Below are 15,987 nucleotides of genomic sequence, written 5' to 3' on the forward strand. Positions count from 1 at the left end.
TTAACATTCAGTTTTGGAATGAATGGAATTTTCTGAATGAAAACAACATTCACTGTTATAATTTTATTCATTCAAGAAAAATACTCCATCCTGCTCCTTCTATTTTCATCACGACAGTTGAAAATGATCTTCGATTTGACCCCAATAACTACAAATCCAACAAATGTTCTAAAAATGACAAATTTTGAACAGAATACTACTAATGTATACCCAGCTTAACTGGAATGTAACAAAAAAAGCATTGCAGTACTGTGATTGTGCAAACCCCTCAGGACTTGAAGGGATGCTCCAGTTATTTAACAATATGACGTTGTGCCATTGAGTTGCTGCATCTGTTCTGCTGCAGAAGCGAGCGCAGCGCTGACACTCGGTGGGATTGTGTGGATGGAGGGGATGCCTCCTCCAGTGTTTTCCTCCCCAGGATCTTCCTCTGTGATTTCCCTATACTAGTGCTTCCAGGGGTGGGACTTCTGCAGTCAGTAGGAGGGCTTGAATGAATGCAGTGTGAAGCATCTCCTCTCCATCCCCAGTGTGGTGGTACCCAGTGTAGAGCCCAGTCTGTCTCTGGGATGAGGGGGGCTGACATGTCCCCTGCCTGCTGGATCATGGCTGTGTATAAGAGGACCCATCCACACACACACTGCCTGTAACAAGCCAAAAGCAGATCTGCACTTTCATTATTCCTGCAGCAAACTCTCAGTAAGGTAAGGGGAGCCTTCCCTGACAACTCTGTCCTTCTTCCACCCAAAACATCGCTCACAACTTATAGTACATTGTTACCCAATCACACCGTCACCCTGTGTATGGATACATCATAGACATCGTCCCTTCCTTATATTTCCATGTCTACATGCAATGCATTGTTTATGTGTGTTGCCTGTCAACCTTTCATATGTATATAATATATGTGTATGCATGTGTGTATATTGTGTGTGTTATATGTGTGTGTGTGTGTGTGTGTAGTGCTTATAGTAGAAACTGTTATTTTTGTTTTGAAAAAATGAATTATGAATTTATAAGTATATATGTGTAAGTATAAAGTCATACAATATCCCTCCCTGACCTCCTTGTATAGGCATTTAAATAAGCGTTGTATGTATATTCAAATAGAAGAATGCAACTATTTAAATGCACTGTGTGTGTGTATACATGTATGTGTGTGTATACATGTATGTGTGTGCGTGTGTGTGTGTATACATGTATGTGTGTGTGTATACATATATGTGTGTTTGTGTGTGTATACATGTATGTTTGTGTGTGGATGTTTACATGTTTGCTTGTTAATGTGTGTGTGTGTGTGTGTGTGTGTGAGTTTGTGTCTACATGTGTGTGTATGCATATGTAAATAAGAGAATGCAAATTTGTATATGCACTGTGTGTGTGTGTATGCGTGTGTGTATACATGTATGTGTGTGTGGATGTTTACATGTTTGCTTGTTAATGTGCGTGTGTGTGTGTGTGTGTGTGTGTGTAAGTTTGTATCTACATGTGTGTATACATATGTAAATAAGAGAATGCAACTATTTATATGCACTGTGTGTGTGTGTTTTTGTGTGTGTGTGTTTGTGTATATATGTGTGTATATATATGTGTGTTTGTATACTTGTTTGTGTGTAAAGGTTTGTGTGTGTGTGCTTGTGAATGTGTTTGCATATATATGTGTGTTGTGTGTATACTTTTGTGTGTATACGTGTGTGTGCGTATACTTGTGTGTGTGTGTATATGTGTGTTTGTGTGTGTGTGTGTGTGTAGTTGTTTGTGTGTATATACTTGTGTGTATGTGTTTATAGGTGTATGTGTGCGCATGTATACGTGTTTCTTTGTTGGTCTACAAGTTTGCGAGTGTATATGTGTGTGCCTGAGTGTATGTGTCTGTATGCATGTATGTGTGTGTGTGTGTGTACACATACATACACACACACAACACACATACCACATACATAAACACACACACATTTAAATATACACATACATACTTAAACACACATATACAAACATACACACACAACACACATACTGCATACATACATGCATGCACATATACACATACATACACACACATACTTAGATATGCATACATACACACACAACACACATACCGCATGCATACACATACACATACATACACACACAACACATACCGCATACATACACATACACATACAAACACACACAACACATACTGCATACATACACAAACGCATGTGCACACACAACACACATATTGCATACATACACATATGCATGTACATACACACATTCATAAACACACATACATGCAACGCACATTTGCATGTACATACACACATATACACACAACATACTTCATACAAACACATATGCATGTACACACACACACATACACACACATATATACACACAACACACTTCATACAAACACATATGCATGTACACACACACACACATACACACACACATATACACACAACACACTTCATACAAACACATATGCATGTACACACACACACACATACACACACACATATACACACAACACACTTCATACAAACACATATGCATGTACACACACACACACACATACACACACACACACATACACACAACACACTACATACAAACACATATGCATGTACACACACACACACACACATTCACACACAACACACATATTGCTTACATACACATACGCATGTACATACACACACACATATATACACACACAACACACTTCATACAAACACATATGCATGTACATACACACACACACACATTCACACACAACACACATATCGCTTACATACACATACGCATGTACATACACACACACATATATACACACACACATACACACAATACACATACTTCATACATACACACATATACACACAGGCATACACACATACATAAACACACACTTACATACCACCACTTATGTATTTGTCTCCATTCATATATGATATAAGTATTGTCAGCGGTGTACAGTTTGTCTTTAGATCCCTAGCACAGGAAGTAAATCCCCACCATGACTGTGATTGTTGGATCAATCTGCTTCCCCCATATGTCACTTATCTATATAACCTCAGAAGCACTACACAATGTGTTGCTATTATGTAAATCAATAAACTATACAAGGAGAGACTTTATCTGAGATATTCTGTAGTGTGGAATTGTGTCCTGATCCATTGTACACTTTTGGGGGTCAGCAATAGTTTTTATCTTGTAAAGCAGATTGACTTCATAGAGGAAATCAAATTAAAAAAAAATAATTTCCCTCTCCTCCCTGGGTGTTGGATGCAGGGGAAATATCTACATTCTACACCTTATGCAGATTCTCCTGACTATGGCAGAATTAACTTGTAATATCCATTCCTGCACTACACATGGGGATATGAATCACATTGCAGTAAGGGATCCTTTCCTTTATTTGCTACAACTATCTAGGACTGCATTAAAACAAAGGGGGGGGGGGGGGGATTCAAACTCTTATATGTAATCACATCGACTGTGCTGGGCTGCAGTTACTAAGTTCAAACTTGGTTCAGTGAAGTTCTAATGAAGAAAATGGAAAGTTTTATCAGAGTATATTTAGTTATACATTTTGAAGGGATCCGCTTGTTGTGATTGATATTATGTTTTAATAACTGTGTTTCTATGTGTAGTTTGTAAACAAGTACAGCTTTGGGAGTAGCCATGTTTATACATTGCATAGGCTAAAAACTATGAGCTGCTTGTGCAGCTGATATCCCAATAAGAGCTCCCTCTGGTGGCTGATCTATAAATCTTTATATTTAATACAATCAGAAAATATGGACACGAAAGCATACAAAATGTGTAACTCACAGGAAAACTTCTTTATCCTCGTGGCGTGGGATCCCGCTGGCCCCTTAAGGGATTGTAAATACCCTTTAGAAGTTGCAGGCGGACTTCTTATCACTATGGTCATAAGTTTGAGAGTCCATCCCACAGTGATTTGGAGCTGACGGTAACAGCTCGGTTACTGTACTGGAAGTACACGATATTACCAAAAGTATTGGGACGCCTGCCTTTTACACCCACATGAACTTTAATGGAATCCCAGTCTTAGGATTCATTATTGAGTTTGCCCACCCTTTGCAGCTATAACAGCTTCTCTTCTGGGAAGGCTGTACAAAAGGTTTAGGATTGTGTCTATTGGAATATTTGACCATTCTTCCATAAGCGCATTTGTGAGGTCAGGCACTGATGTTGGATGAGCAGGCCTGGCTCACATCTGCGTTCTAATTCATCCCAAAAGTCCATAAAGACATGGATGAGCGAGTTTGGGGTGGCCTGCACAGAGTCCTGACCTCAACCCAATAGAACACCTTTGGGATGAATTTGAGGGGAGACTGGGAGCCAGGCCTTCTCACCCAACATCAGTGCCTGACCTCACAAATGCGCTTCTGGAAGAAATGTTTTACCTTAATGCATAAAATGCATTAAAGTGATAATTAAACATTTTTTTTTTAATAACAAACATGTAAGACCTGCTTTGTGCAGTTGGTTTTGCACAGAGCAGCCAGGATCCTCCTCTTCCCGGGTCCCACACCAGTGCTCCTGGCTCCTCCCTTCTGCCGGGTGCCACACAGCAAGCAGCTTGTTCTGGGGGCACCCAAGCAGGCATGCTCCTGACACGTGGTCTGTGTGTCCATTCCCTTAGAGAGCCCCGGTTTTGCACTGTCCCCTCCGCCTCCTGATTGGCTCACAGGCTGTGACTGACAGTAGCCGCAACCAATGGCTCCCACTGCTGCCAAATGCCAATCAGGAGTGCGAGTCCCTGGAGTTTCTTGTGGCCAACGCTGGTTAGAGATGGGGCTCAGGTAAGTAACAGGGGGGGGTCTGGGGAATAGAATAGAATGCATGAAGGTAAAAAACCTTGAGCCTTTAGAACCACTTTAACCTCTTCTGGACCGCCCCACGCAGATATACTGCAGCAGGGAAGCTACCTGCGCAAAATCACATATCTGTACGTGATTTTGTGCACTGGGTCTGGGGCGCGTGTGCGCTGCCGTGACCTGCTCCCGCTGTGACTGGACACAGCAGAAGCCAATCAGTGAGTCTGACGGACTCGATGTTCACCGGCACCTGGGGATCTTTTATATTAGAGGTAGAACAGCAGTCCGCCCAGGTAAACAAGGCAGACCGCCATTCTGTGTGAGGGGAAGATGGAGATCTTATGTTTCTGCTAAGCAGGTCTCTGTCTTACCCCAGTCAAAGCAACCCCCCCCCTACAGTTAGAAAGCACTCCCTAGGAGCAAATTTACCTCTTTGATCGTCCCCCTGATGTTAACCCCTTCCCTGCCAGTGTCATTAGTACAGTGACAGCGCATTTTCTTTTTTAGCACTGATCACTGTAGTGGTGTCACTGGTCCCTAAAAAAGTGTCACTTAGAGTCAAATTTGACTGCCGCAATATCGCAGTCCCGCTAAAAATCGCTGATCGACTCCATTACTAGTAAAAATAATAAAAAAATTAATAAAATTCCATAAAAATATCTTATAGTTTGTAGATGCTCTAACTTTTGCGCAAACCAATCAATATACGCTTATTGGGATTTTTTTTTAACCAAAAACATGTAGCAGAATACTTATTTGCTTCCTGATTGGCCAGGAGGAGAATCAGTGTGACAATAGCGAATATTCATCATTCGCTATTGTCATACAACTGGGTGGGCTCGAGGCGCAGTGCTCTGCGCCCAGAGCCCACTCTTTTTTTTTTTAGCTTATTAGAGCCTCTGGCTCTAATCACATGGTAAAAAAAAAAAAAAAGCCTCATTGAACTCCATGCGTCCGGCGCCCTGCATGTAGATTAGGGGGCCGGATGCATGGATGGGGGGCGGCGCCCCCAATTCACCAGCCGCCACTGGTATATACATAGTTACATTGGCCCACCCGTGAACATTATCCATACCTGGAATTCTTTAGGAAGCCTTTTGGAAAGTGTTGTCTTGATAGACCTTTAAGTACAGTAACCTACAACACCCAATCAGAAGTCATCGTTCATGAGAAATCATATCTGATAGTTTGCTATTAATATTTGGAGTTTATGAATTGCTACTGACACTCCTTTGTTGTGCCCTTTGTCCATGTCAATTTGTGTTTATGCCTTTGTGAATGTGAAGGTATTGAAGTGTTATCGCGGTAGACGGAAGGAAGCTCGCTTGTTTTGCTTGTGCTGTAGGAATCTGAGAACAGCTTACAACTGTGAGTTATATAGTCAGTGAAAATGTAGGTCATCCTGCTTGAAGGAAAAAATCAGAACACAAGGGAGCAATGTTTGGATGAACTGTGGATAAATGTGAGATATCTCAGCATACTGTAATATGTTAAGCTTGCTGCGGGCATAATACACATACCATCTTAGCCCACTCTGAGGGTCAAGAAAAACAAACCTGAGCATTTAACCATTTCACTATCAATGCCAGCAGCAAAACATTGTTGCCCATTTAAGGTGGTATTAAACCCAAAACCAAAAATGTAATATATTGCAGCTTACCAGTCATTAGATGTGGTGGCTGCATTCATTTTCTTTTTTTAGGCTTTTTCTTTCCTCTGCTTTTACCTGGTGATTTGGCAAGTAATACACACTCCCTATTAGAGGGACTGAATGAAGGAGCACAGGGGGAACAGTAGACAGCAGCATTTTCAGTCTGGGGGAGAAAGAAGTGTTATGTGTACAACCAGATTTTAAACCATTTAAACAATTTTAAACCATACTCCAGCTCACACTTTATAATCAGTTACAGCACATTTGTAAAAACACAAGGCCTGCGGGCTGAATCTAGCCTGCTAGGCCATTTCATGTGGCCTTTGCACCTCTTCCGCAGCTGCGCAGCTGGCTCATCTCCACCCCCATCTTGTCTCAGCAGTTAGCAGCAGAGAGGAGAACAGAATTCCTCCACCAGATCCTGCGCTTCTATGTACAGCCACAGAATCCCCTCATCTCCATCCCCATCTTGTCTCAGCAGTCAGCATAAGAAAGGAGAACAGAATTCCTCCACCAGATCCTGCACTTCTATGTACAGCCACATAATCCCCTCATCTCCATCCCCATCTTGTCTCAGCAGTCAGCATAAGAAAGGAGAACAACATTCTTCCACCAGATCCTGCAGTTGTATGTGCAGCCGCAGCACCCCCTCATCTCCAAACCCATCTTGTCTCAGCAGTTGGAAGCAGAGAGGAGAACAGAATTCCTCCACCAGATCCTGCACTTCTATGTACAGCCACAGGATCCCCTCATCTCTGCCCCCATCTTGTCTCAGCAGTCAGCATAAGAAAGGAGAACAGAATTCCTCTACCAGATCCTGCAGTTGTATGTGCAGCCACAGCACCCCCTCATCTCCACCCCATTTTGTCTAAGCAGTCGGCAGCAGAGAGGAGAACAGAATTCCTCCACCAGATCCTGCACTTCTATGTGCAGCCGCAGCACCCCCTCATCTCCACCCCCATCTTGTCTCAGCAGTCGGCAGCAGAGAGGAGAACAGAATTCCTCCACCAGATCCTGCACTTTTATGTGCAGCCGCAGCACCCCTTCATCTCCACCCCCATCTTGTCTCTGCAGTCGGCAGCAGAGAGGAGAACAGAATTCCTCCGCCAGATCCTGCACTTCTATGTGCAGCCGCAGCACCCCCTCGTCTCTGCCTCCCCTACAGCTCACAGAACTGTAACATAGGAAACATATTCAGCATGCAGATAATAAAAAACAAGTACAGTCCCAGGGAATAGAGAACTTCCAGAAAACAGGATTGATCTAAAGCAAATGTGTCAAACACAAGGGCTGTGGGCCAAATACAACCCACCAGGCCATTTCATGTGGCCTTTGCACCTCCCCTGCAGTTGCAGAAGCCCCCTTGTCTCTGCCCCCACCAAGTCTCAGCAGTTGTCAGCAGAGAGGAGGACAGAACTCCACTGTTAGATCCGGCACTTCTCTGTGCAGATGCAGAGAGGCTCATCTTTGCCCCCCACCCTCCACCTCAGCAGTTGGCAGAAGAGAAGAGGACATAACTCCTCCTACAGATGCTGCACCTCACTGTGCAGCTGCAGCACCCCCTCGTCTCCCACGCCCCTAATCTCAGCTTTTGGCAAACTTCTGCAGCTGACTCCAGCCCTCCCTTGGTCCTCCTCCAGACCCCGTACTTTCTGCATTCCAGCTCCACCTCCAGCTTCTTCCTGGCAGCAGCACAAGATAGGGGGGTGCACTGTGATGTTAGGGATGGTGGGGGACTCTTGACTTTTGTTGGGGGGGGGGGGTTCTTGACGTCTGATGTAAGAAGGAGTTGGGTGCTCTGGACATCTAATCTTACAGATAAAACTGGCCCTTAGAGAGCAACAATAATGTTGATGCGGCCCACGATTAAATTGAGTTTGTCAACATTTTTTTTTACTTTTGGTATAAAGGTTTTACAATAAATAAAAGCTGATCATTGTAAGCCAACCTGTCTGTGTTAAATGGTTTGTCCCATCCCTGTAAACTGATACATCTGGAAGAGAGCTTGTTCTTTTGAAAAACAACTGACTTAGTGGCTGGATCACCAGGTGAAAATAGAAGAAAACCTAAAAAAGGAAACTGAAGCAGTCATTGCATCTAAGAATTGATATGTTGCAATATAATAAATGTTTGCTTTTGGGTAAAATACCAATTTAATAAAGTACTGGAAAGAGTAATGGTGTGCAGTAAACCCAGTCATGAATCAGAACTCAGTAGCAATTTGTATTTGTGGAAATTGATCTATAGCCGGTTGCTATGGTCTAATGTACTCAATGCTCAGTAGTATGCTATTAAGGACCAATTTCACCTAAGGTTGTTCAGTCGTTGTGTACAGATGAATCTCTGCTGAGCAGATAACAGAAGCAAAGGCTGGGTTCTAGAGAGCCATAGTCTTTCTGTGTTATCCGGTTTGGAGGAGAGGGCGCTACAAACCTTTACTGTGGGGTCTATTTAATAAAAGAAATGCTGTGCAAATGACTGAGAATCACTCATTGAGAATAAGTCCCAATATGTGTCAATTGCCTCGTTTCCACTGAGCGGTACGGTTCACTTCGGTACAGTTCAGTACGGTTCGGTATGGTACACCTTGATCAGGCTTGCGTTTCCACCGCCAACAGTACCTAAGCTCAACAGTATTGCACCACCCTGTTGGTACGGTACCAATGTGCTTGGTACCTCAAGGAAAGGGTACCAAAAAAGTGGTACGGTACAGTTCGGAATTAGGGTACCATTTACAACTTTTGACAATGGAAACGGCAAAAATTACATACCGTACCGAACCGAACTGTACTGTACCGCTCAGTGGAAACGGGGCATAATATGTTTATTCTCTAGAATCGTCAGCTCCTAGGAAATCCTAGTCAGTGGCCATAATGCATTATTTGCCAGATTGAGGTATTTCAGGAAAATATCACATTATGACCACTAGATGGAGCTGATGAGCATAGGAACATTTTAAAGACACTACAGGGATAATCCGGGACACCTGTGCAAATGCCTGAGCAATAAACTCTTTATTTTTATAAATAGATCCCTTGTGCCTGGGGACCTCTTTAGCCAGAAATTACACTCCAGTTTATTTCAGTTCCCAGTCTTTGCAAAGGCAGGTAACCCTTATGTCATATTTGTTAGAGGACATGGACACGTGAGTAACTGGTGTCAGATGGAGCTATGCCAGTACAGACAATGCAAATAGGATTGCTACTCTGTACCTATTGCATTCCTTGCCTAGGAGCCAAAATCGCTACCTTGCCTCAGGCCCTGTTTTGCCCTAGTCCATATTGGGCCCAAGTGTGTTGCTGAACCAGCCACTCTTCGGTGTGTGTGTGTGTAAATATGCTGTCAGTTTGCCCACTAGATGTCATATTTTTTGCCAGATTTACAATTGGTGTGATGATCACCACCATCTCTTTACAATATTTATTAGTGTGCGCTGAGTACTTGTTACAAATCCATTGAGGGAGTGTTACACCATCATTAGGCTTTGTAATGGCCACCTCGGTTGAGCAGAAAAGATATTATTGTAGGGATATCCTGCTACTGGAATCCTGGAGGCATATAAGAAATAGGTATATTATCCTCCTTAGGAAACTGAGATATCACTTTTGGATATAGATTACTTTTATCTGTTCTGACAATGCTAAAGGAGTCTATTGGTGCTTTTCCACTGCATGGAACCGAACGGTTCGGCTCGATTTTGTGCTTTTCCACTGCTGGTACCGCATGGTACGGTGTAGGAACGGTTCGGTACGGTACGGTACGGCGGCGCTTTTCCACTACATGAAACCGAAGGTTCGGCTCGCTTTTGTGCTTTTTCACTGCTGGTACCGCATGGTACGGTGGAGGAACGGTTCGGTACGGTACAGTGCGGCGGCGCTTTTCCACTACATGGAACCGAACGGTACGGCTCTCTAAACAGTACCATAAACAGTACCACCTCAGTTGTGGTTCCAAGAGGGCCGTACCAGTACCATATCCCACAATCCTTTGCATGCAGCCTTGACTGTTTACACTACTAGCCACTGATTGGTCAGAGAATCGTTGTTATCCCACCCACTGACTTTAGTACTACTTTAGTGGAAAAGCATACCATACCGAAACCGTACCGAACCGTTCCAACACCATACCATGCAGTGGAAAACCAAACCGGGCCAAGCAGGGCCGAGTAGAGCGGAGCCGGTACTTGCAGTGGAAAAGTGCCATATGACTCCTGGTAGATACTGGAGCGGTATTTTTATACCCTCAGAATCTGGATTTGTTTCCAAAAAGTCAGAGCTTGTTAGCGCCAAAAGTTTGCCCAGTGCTTTAGAAAATAAAGGGAGACCGTGCAGTTACAATACAAGTCAAGACAAGAGGGTTTGGAGGAACTTATTCAAGAGAGCTTACATCTAAAGGGAAGGGGGAGTGATACCAAAAGGTAGTAACTGCGTGGAGTTGAATTGTTCGAGAAAGAAGGATATAGTTGCTAGCTAGAGGTGGTATAGGCTTCCCCAAAGAGATGAGTTTTTAGAGCTTATCTAATAGTAGACAACATGGGAATTCCAAGGGATTGGAGAAGCTTTGAAGAAGTTCTGGGTCTAGGAAGGAGAGAAGTGAACACTTTGGGTGATATTTTGAGATGATGTTGGTGATATAGCTGGGGGTAGTATTGTGGATGGCTTTGTAAGTTGTTAATATTTTGATTTGGATGGCCGATCAGAAGCCAGTTGAGGGATTGGCAGAGAGGAGTGGTGGACACTAGGTGGTTGGTAAGGTGGATGAGTCTGGCAGCAGCATTCACGATTCCTGGGAACCTCCATGAAGAGAGGGTGTTCCCTCTGTCCACTCGAGCTCTCCTTGTTTTTGGGCTGTTTCAATACAGCCTTCTTGAATTTTTTGCTGCAATCTTTTTCCATTTTGGGCCGTATTTTTTCACCTTGGATGTCTTTCCAAAAAGAGGGATTTGGTTATCGCCTTTCATCTTGGGATCTTATTTATCTGTATCCCGCGGCCCTACAGGAGAACATGGGACAAACCCGGTTCATGATGACCTGGAGTTTCCTTTTTGGGACATTTCTTTCCAGATAAAATGTTTATGTATGGTCTGTTTGGAGGAAAGTTTTTTGTGGATTCTCTCCCCTGTGAGTTGGGAATAGTCCCTGACGAAGAATAGAACTACAAGTTCATATCATGTTTGAAACGCGTTGGATCTTCCCTCTACTAAGGGGCTTTGCATATTGATGTGGTTATTGTCGATGTTAGGAGCTCTGTTGCTCCACCATTTTTAATACATGTTGTTTTTGCTATGTAAATTATTGAATAAAATTTATGAATTTTATATATTTATATCCTCTTCTTTCATTGCCCATAAAATCCCACCCAGAGGAGAAATCTTTTTTATTTCACGATGGACTGTATATCCCACCAGATTTTACCATTCACTTCCCCAATGACTTTAGGACTGAATTCACCAGCAACAGTAAGATCATTTCCAAAAATGGAATCACCACAAATGGACCTGTTGACATGCCACGTCTTTTAGGAATAGAAAGTAGGAGTACCTGATAGTCCTAATAATGTTCACAAAGGTTGAATAATGGAAAATAAGGTTGAGCCTCTCATGGCCTTGTGCAGCAGTCTTGGGTAATACTTTATTTTCTAGTCACAGAATTATGCTCACACCATCTTATTATCTTTCCATCTCACAGAGTGTCTATGGTGCAAGACCTTTCTAAGAATAATAGGCTTAGACTGCTGCTTCTTCACAGCAGAAAGCCTTTATATCTGCTGAGAAGACCACATATAGTATATTATAGGCAAGCGATGTCCAAGGAAAGTCAAACCTGCTTTCCACTGTTCCAATCAAAATTGAAAGACCTCACTACCATGCCAAAAGAAAAGCCAATAATGTCTTATTTTTTACTTGTAGAAGAAGCTGACTGATTACCAAATATTTCAAATGATTCTAAAAGATTTGCATACAGCCCAAAAAATGTTTTTCTTGTAAATGAGTTTTGTTTTTCACTACTGATCAGTAGTACTATAAAATCCCTTTATTTACCCATTCCGTTCTGATGAGCTACTGAAGACAAACTCAAAAGAATGCGTAGTTTCATTTAATAAGCAAGTCATATCCTTGGAGACTCTGTTGCTCGGGAAGACTCAAGCATACAGCAGCAAAGTGTGCCTGTAAATCATATTAAAGGTTGGCAGCTACTGTGAAAATGATGTCTATTTCAAATATACTGTATGTATAATAATGCTTGGGACTTGGTATTTTCCATTGTATAAAAGCGATCTAAACTAGTGATCGACCGATTGGTTTTTCGTTGCCGATACCAATACTGATATTTTGACCATTGCATATCGGTATCGGCCGATATTGGCCGATATTTTCGTACATTTAAAAAATGTTTTATTTTTTATTTTTATCACTTGACAGGTACTCTTGTGGAGGCATCTGGGGGTCTAAAAGACCCCAAACCTCTCCTCTGCACTTACAAACATTCAAAACGTTATGTTTGGCTGTTTTCAATGCTGTCATTTTTTTTAATCTGGCGCCGAGTACCCAGAAGTGATGTCACTTCCGGGTTTTTACATAAAGACCCGATCAGAGCCGATTGCAGCTTTGATCCGGTCTTCGGCGGCTGTGCAGGTTGGTTTCCCGGGTCTCCCGGTTGGACGGGAGACCCAGGCGAGCTGCCTTGTAATGACAGCCAAGCTGCTTCTCAGCCACATCGGTTGTCATTACAAGACAGCCGACCATCGACTATGGACGCCGGTACCGGGGTGATCACGCCAGTACAAGCACTTTCCTGAAATTTCGGCAATAACGATCACCTTGGTGGCCGATTCCGATATATTGTGGTAGGCATCACCATGTGCTTCACATATCAAATATAGTCCCTATATATCCCTATAAATTATTAGCGAAATTCTATCATATTTACAATCTTTCAATAATATTATATATGAACATGTAAAGAGAGCAAAGGACAACCTAAAACAATATGTAATGGAAAAAAACCAAAACAAATGTATACGTTTGACCCTTTTGTACGCTACCCCCGTAGGAGCCGCTTGGTAGTTTGGGCTCTTTGTTTTTTGCCTCAACTCAGGAAACAACCTTGTCCCATCTGACACACCAGATTAAGCGAATAGATACTGCAATACTCTTCAGAGCACAAACTTTAATACCCTTCCCACGGCTATAGTTCAGTGTTAGGAAACAAACACCAGATGATTAGTGGTAAAGGAAATCAATATATTGACACCGAATAAAGTGACTGTAAAGTCTTTTTTTTTTTTTTTTAAAACAAACATGTTATACTTACCTCCTCTGTGCAGTTGGTTTTGCACAGGGCAGCCTGGATCCTCCTCTTCCTGGGTCCCTCATTGCTGCTCCTAGGCCTTCCCTCCTATCGAGTGCCCTCACAGCAAGCAGCTTGCTATGGGGGCACCAGAGCCGAGCTGCAGCTCTGTGTGTCCATTCAGACACAGAGCTGCTGTTTGGCTCCGCCCCCTCTCCTGATTGGCTAACTGACTTTGATGTGTCTCAGCGAATCAGGAGTGAGAGTCTCGGACAACCGAGGGACTCGTGGACATCGCTGGACAGAGAGGGACCTCAGGTAAGTATTAGGGGGTGCTGGGGAGGCTGCTTCACACAGAAGGCTTTTTACCTTAATGCATAGAATGCATAAAAACTTTCTGAATTTACAACTCCTTTAAAGTAGATAGCAGAATAAACATTAATGAGCCAGTAGAGAATTAAATCAGTCACAGTTCCCTAGTTGTCCTAATCTTAATCTCTAGCCCTGGGGCCCAGCCTTTATGGTGGCACACATAGGTCCAGTCTTGGTAAAGTCTGCATGTAGTGGTAAAGGCTGCTAGTCAAATGTCCATTCTCTACTTATATGTCCATAGTAGCAGCACCAAGGTCTATGGCAGCAGTGCCCTCCCACCAGTCCCAGTAGTATGACAGCAAAGGTCCCTCTGTTCAGATGTTCTCTGGATCTGCCTGCAATGGCATAAGTCCTCTGCAGCAAAGGTCTGTGTCCTGCCAATAGCTCAGTCATCAGCCTCTGCCCACTCTGATCTGCACTGTCTCTGGTCTCCAGCGCACAGGACCCCACTCTCTGACTCAGGTTGTGGGCTTGTGTCAGGTGGACATGAAACCAGAAAGACAGGTGTGCTCAGTCTGGTCTTTGTGCAGCAAAAGAGGAGCCTCCTTGGTCGACAACCCGGGAAATACAGCCTTTTCTTCTCCCTCACAGGGTATCCTTGTGGATACTGTAGTGCAGTGGTCCATAGGATTCCACAGCATGGCTCCCATTCAGGTCTTTGAATCGAATGCGGCCAGTATAAATATCTATGGTGCTCCTTTACCTTGTCTGCTCCCCCTGCTGGCTGGAGGGAGACAGTGTTGCTAGATCCAACATGTCAGTTCAGTGAGGGCATAGAGAGCAGCTGCAGCATTGTGTTCTACTCACTATCTATTTAGCCAAGCACCTGACTACACTTTTGAAAATTTGTGACTGATAATAATTTTGAATTTCTATTAGGTTTGCGTCCACTGATTTTCCTTCATTTTCTATTCCAGTGACCACTCAGGAAGTGAGAGGGGTCTCTAAAATGGGACACAGATAGCAATAAAATCACCTTCCAACCCTTCTCCATTCTAGCTAACGTTGGTGTATATTTTGGGGTTATATTTTATTACTTTCTCTTGTGTCAATGGGGCAGAAAGTGAGGGTAAAACTTTTTCTATACTTCCTGTCCTGGTGACAGCTTAGAAAAGAAAAAAAGGGAAATCTAATTATTTATGGCACATATAGCAATATAAACCCAAAAGAGAGTCTAGTCCTTCCCAAAACTGCAATTAATTCCTGGCTGAGTTTCGCAATATTTTATTATATGTTACAATTTTTTTTTTTTTAATTATCATTAATTTTATCACCAGATTACTGTACGTACCAGTGTGCCAGTTATCTTTATGGCTTTGCGTACCACTTCCAGCATTGCAGGTTTCTGTGGGTAACTGTGCAGTACACATTATTCTTTGAATGTATAAGTTGTACCACGCTGCTTGTAAACCATGAAAAAGTGCCCAACATTACTAATCTGGTCATTTTTTCAGTCAATCAATACAGTTAGGTCACCTTCCTGTCCCCAGCCATGTGATTTTTTAGTGATGATGTGCTCTCCCCTACTCTCAAATTGTTCCTTGCCAGTGGCAGTTAGCACACCCAACTGGCCCCTGGTTCAGACCCTCTATGGGTCTGAGCTCTGCTGCACAAGGGGTTACGGAAGACTGGTCCAAGTGCTTACACTAGTCACATTTAAAAATACATTTTATGATTTTCTAAGAACTACATAACTGATTTAGTAGGTGTTGTTTCCTGTCTTAAATTTTAGGTTTTTAGCCCAGGAAACATTGCTGATCCTGTCGCACTGCATTGTTTACTGGTTTCTATGGATGCCAGTACTGGGGTGATGCCTCTAGCTGCAGGCATCACTCCGGTA

At 42.9% G+C, this 15,987-nt stretch overlaps 1 protein-coding gene across 1 annotated transcript in view; it reads left to right on the forward strand.

The window, feature by feature from the left end:
- Positions 1-328: 328 nt before the first annotated feature.
- The window catches only part of SYT12 (synaptotagmin 12), a 140,681-nt gene continuing 125,022 nt past the window's right edge, over positions 329-15,987 (forward strand). The window contains exon 1 of the mRNA XM_082270719.1: positions 329-704. The gene's annotated coding sequence lies outside the window, so the exon portion shown is untranslated. The remainder of the gene's footprint in view (positions 705-15,987) is intronic.

This window comes from Pelophylax lessonae (assembly GCF_965119305.1).
Source record: "Pelophylax lessonae genome assembly, chromosome: 10".
NCBI classification, from domain to species: Eukaryota; Metazoa; Chordata; class Amphibia; order Anura; family Ranidae; genus Pelophylax; species Pelophylax lessonae.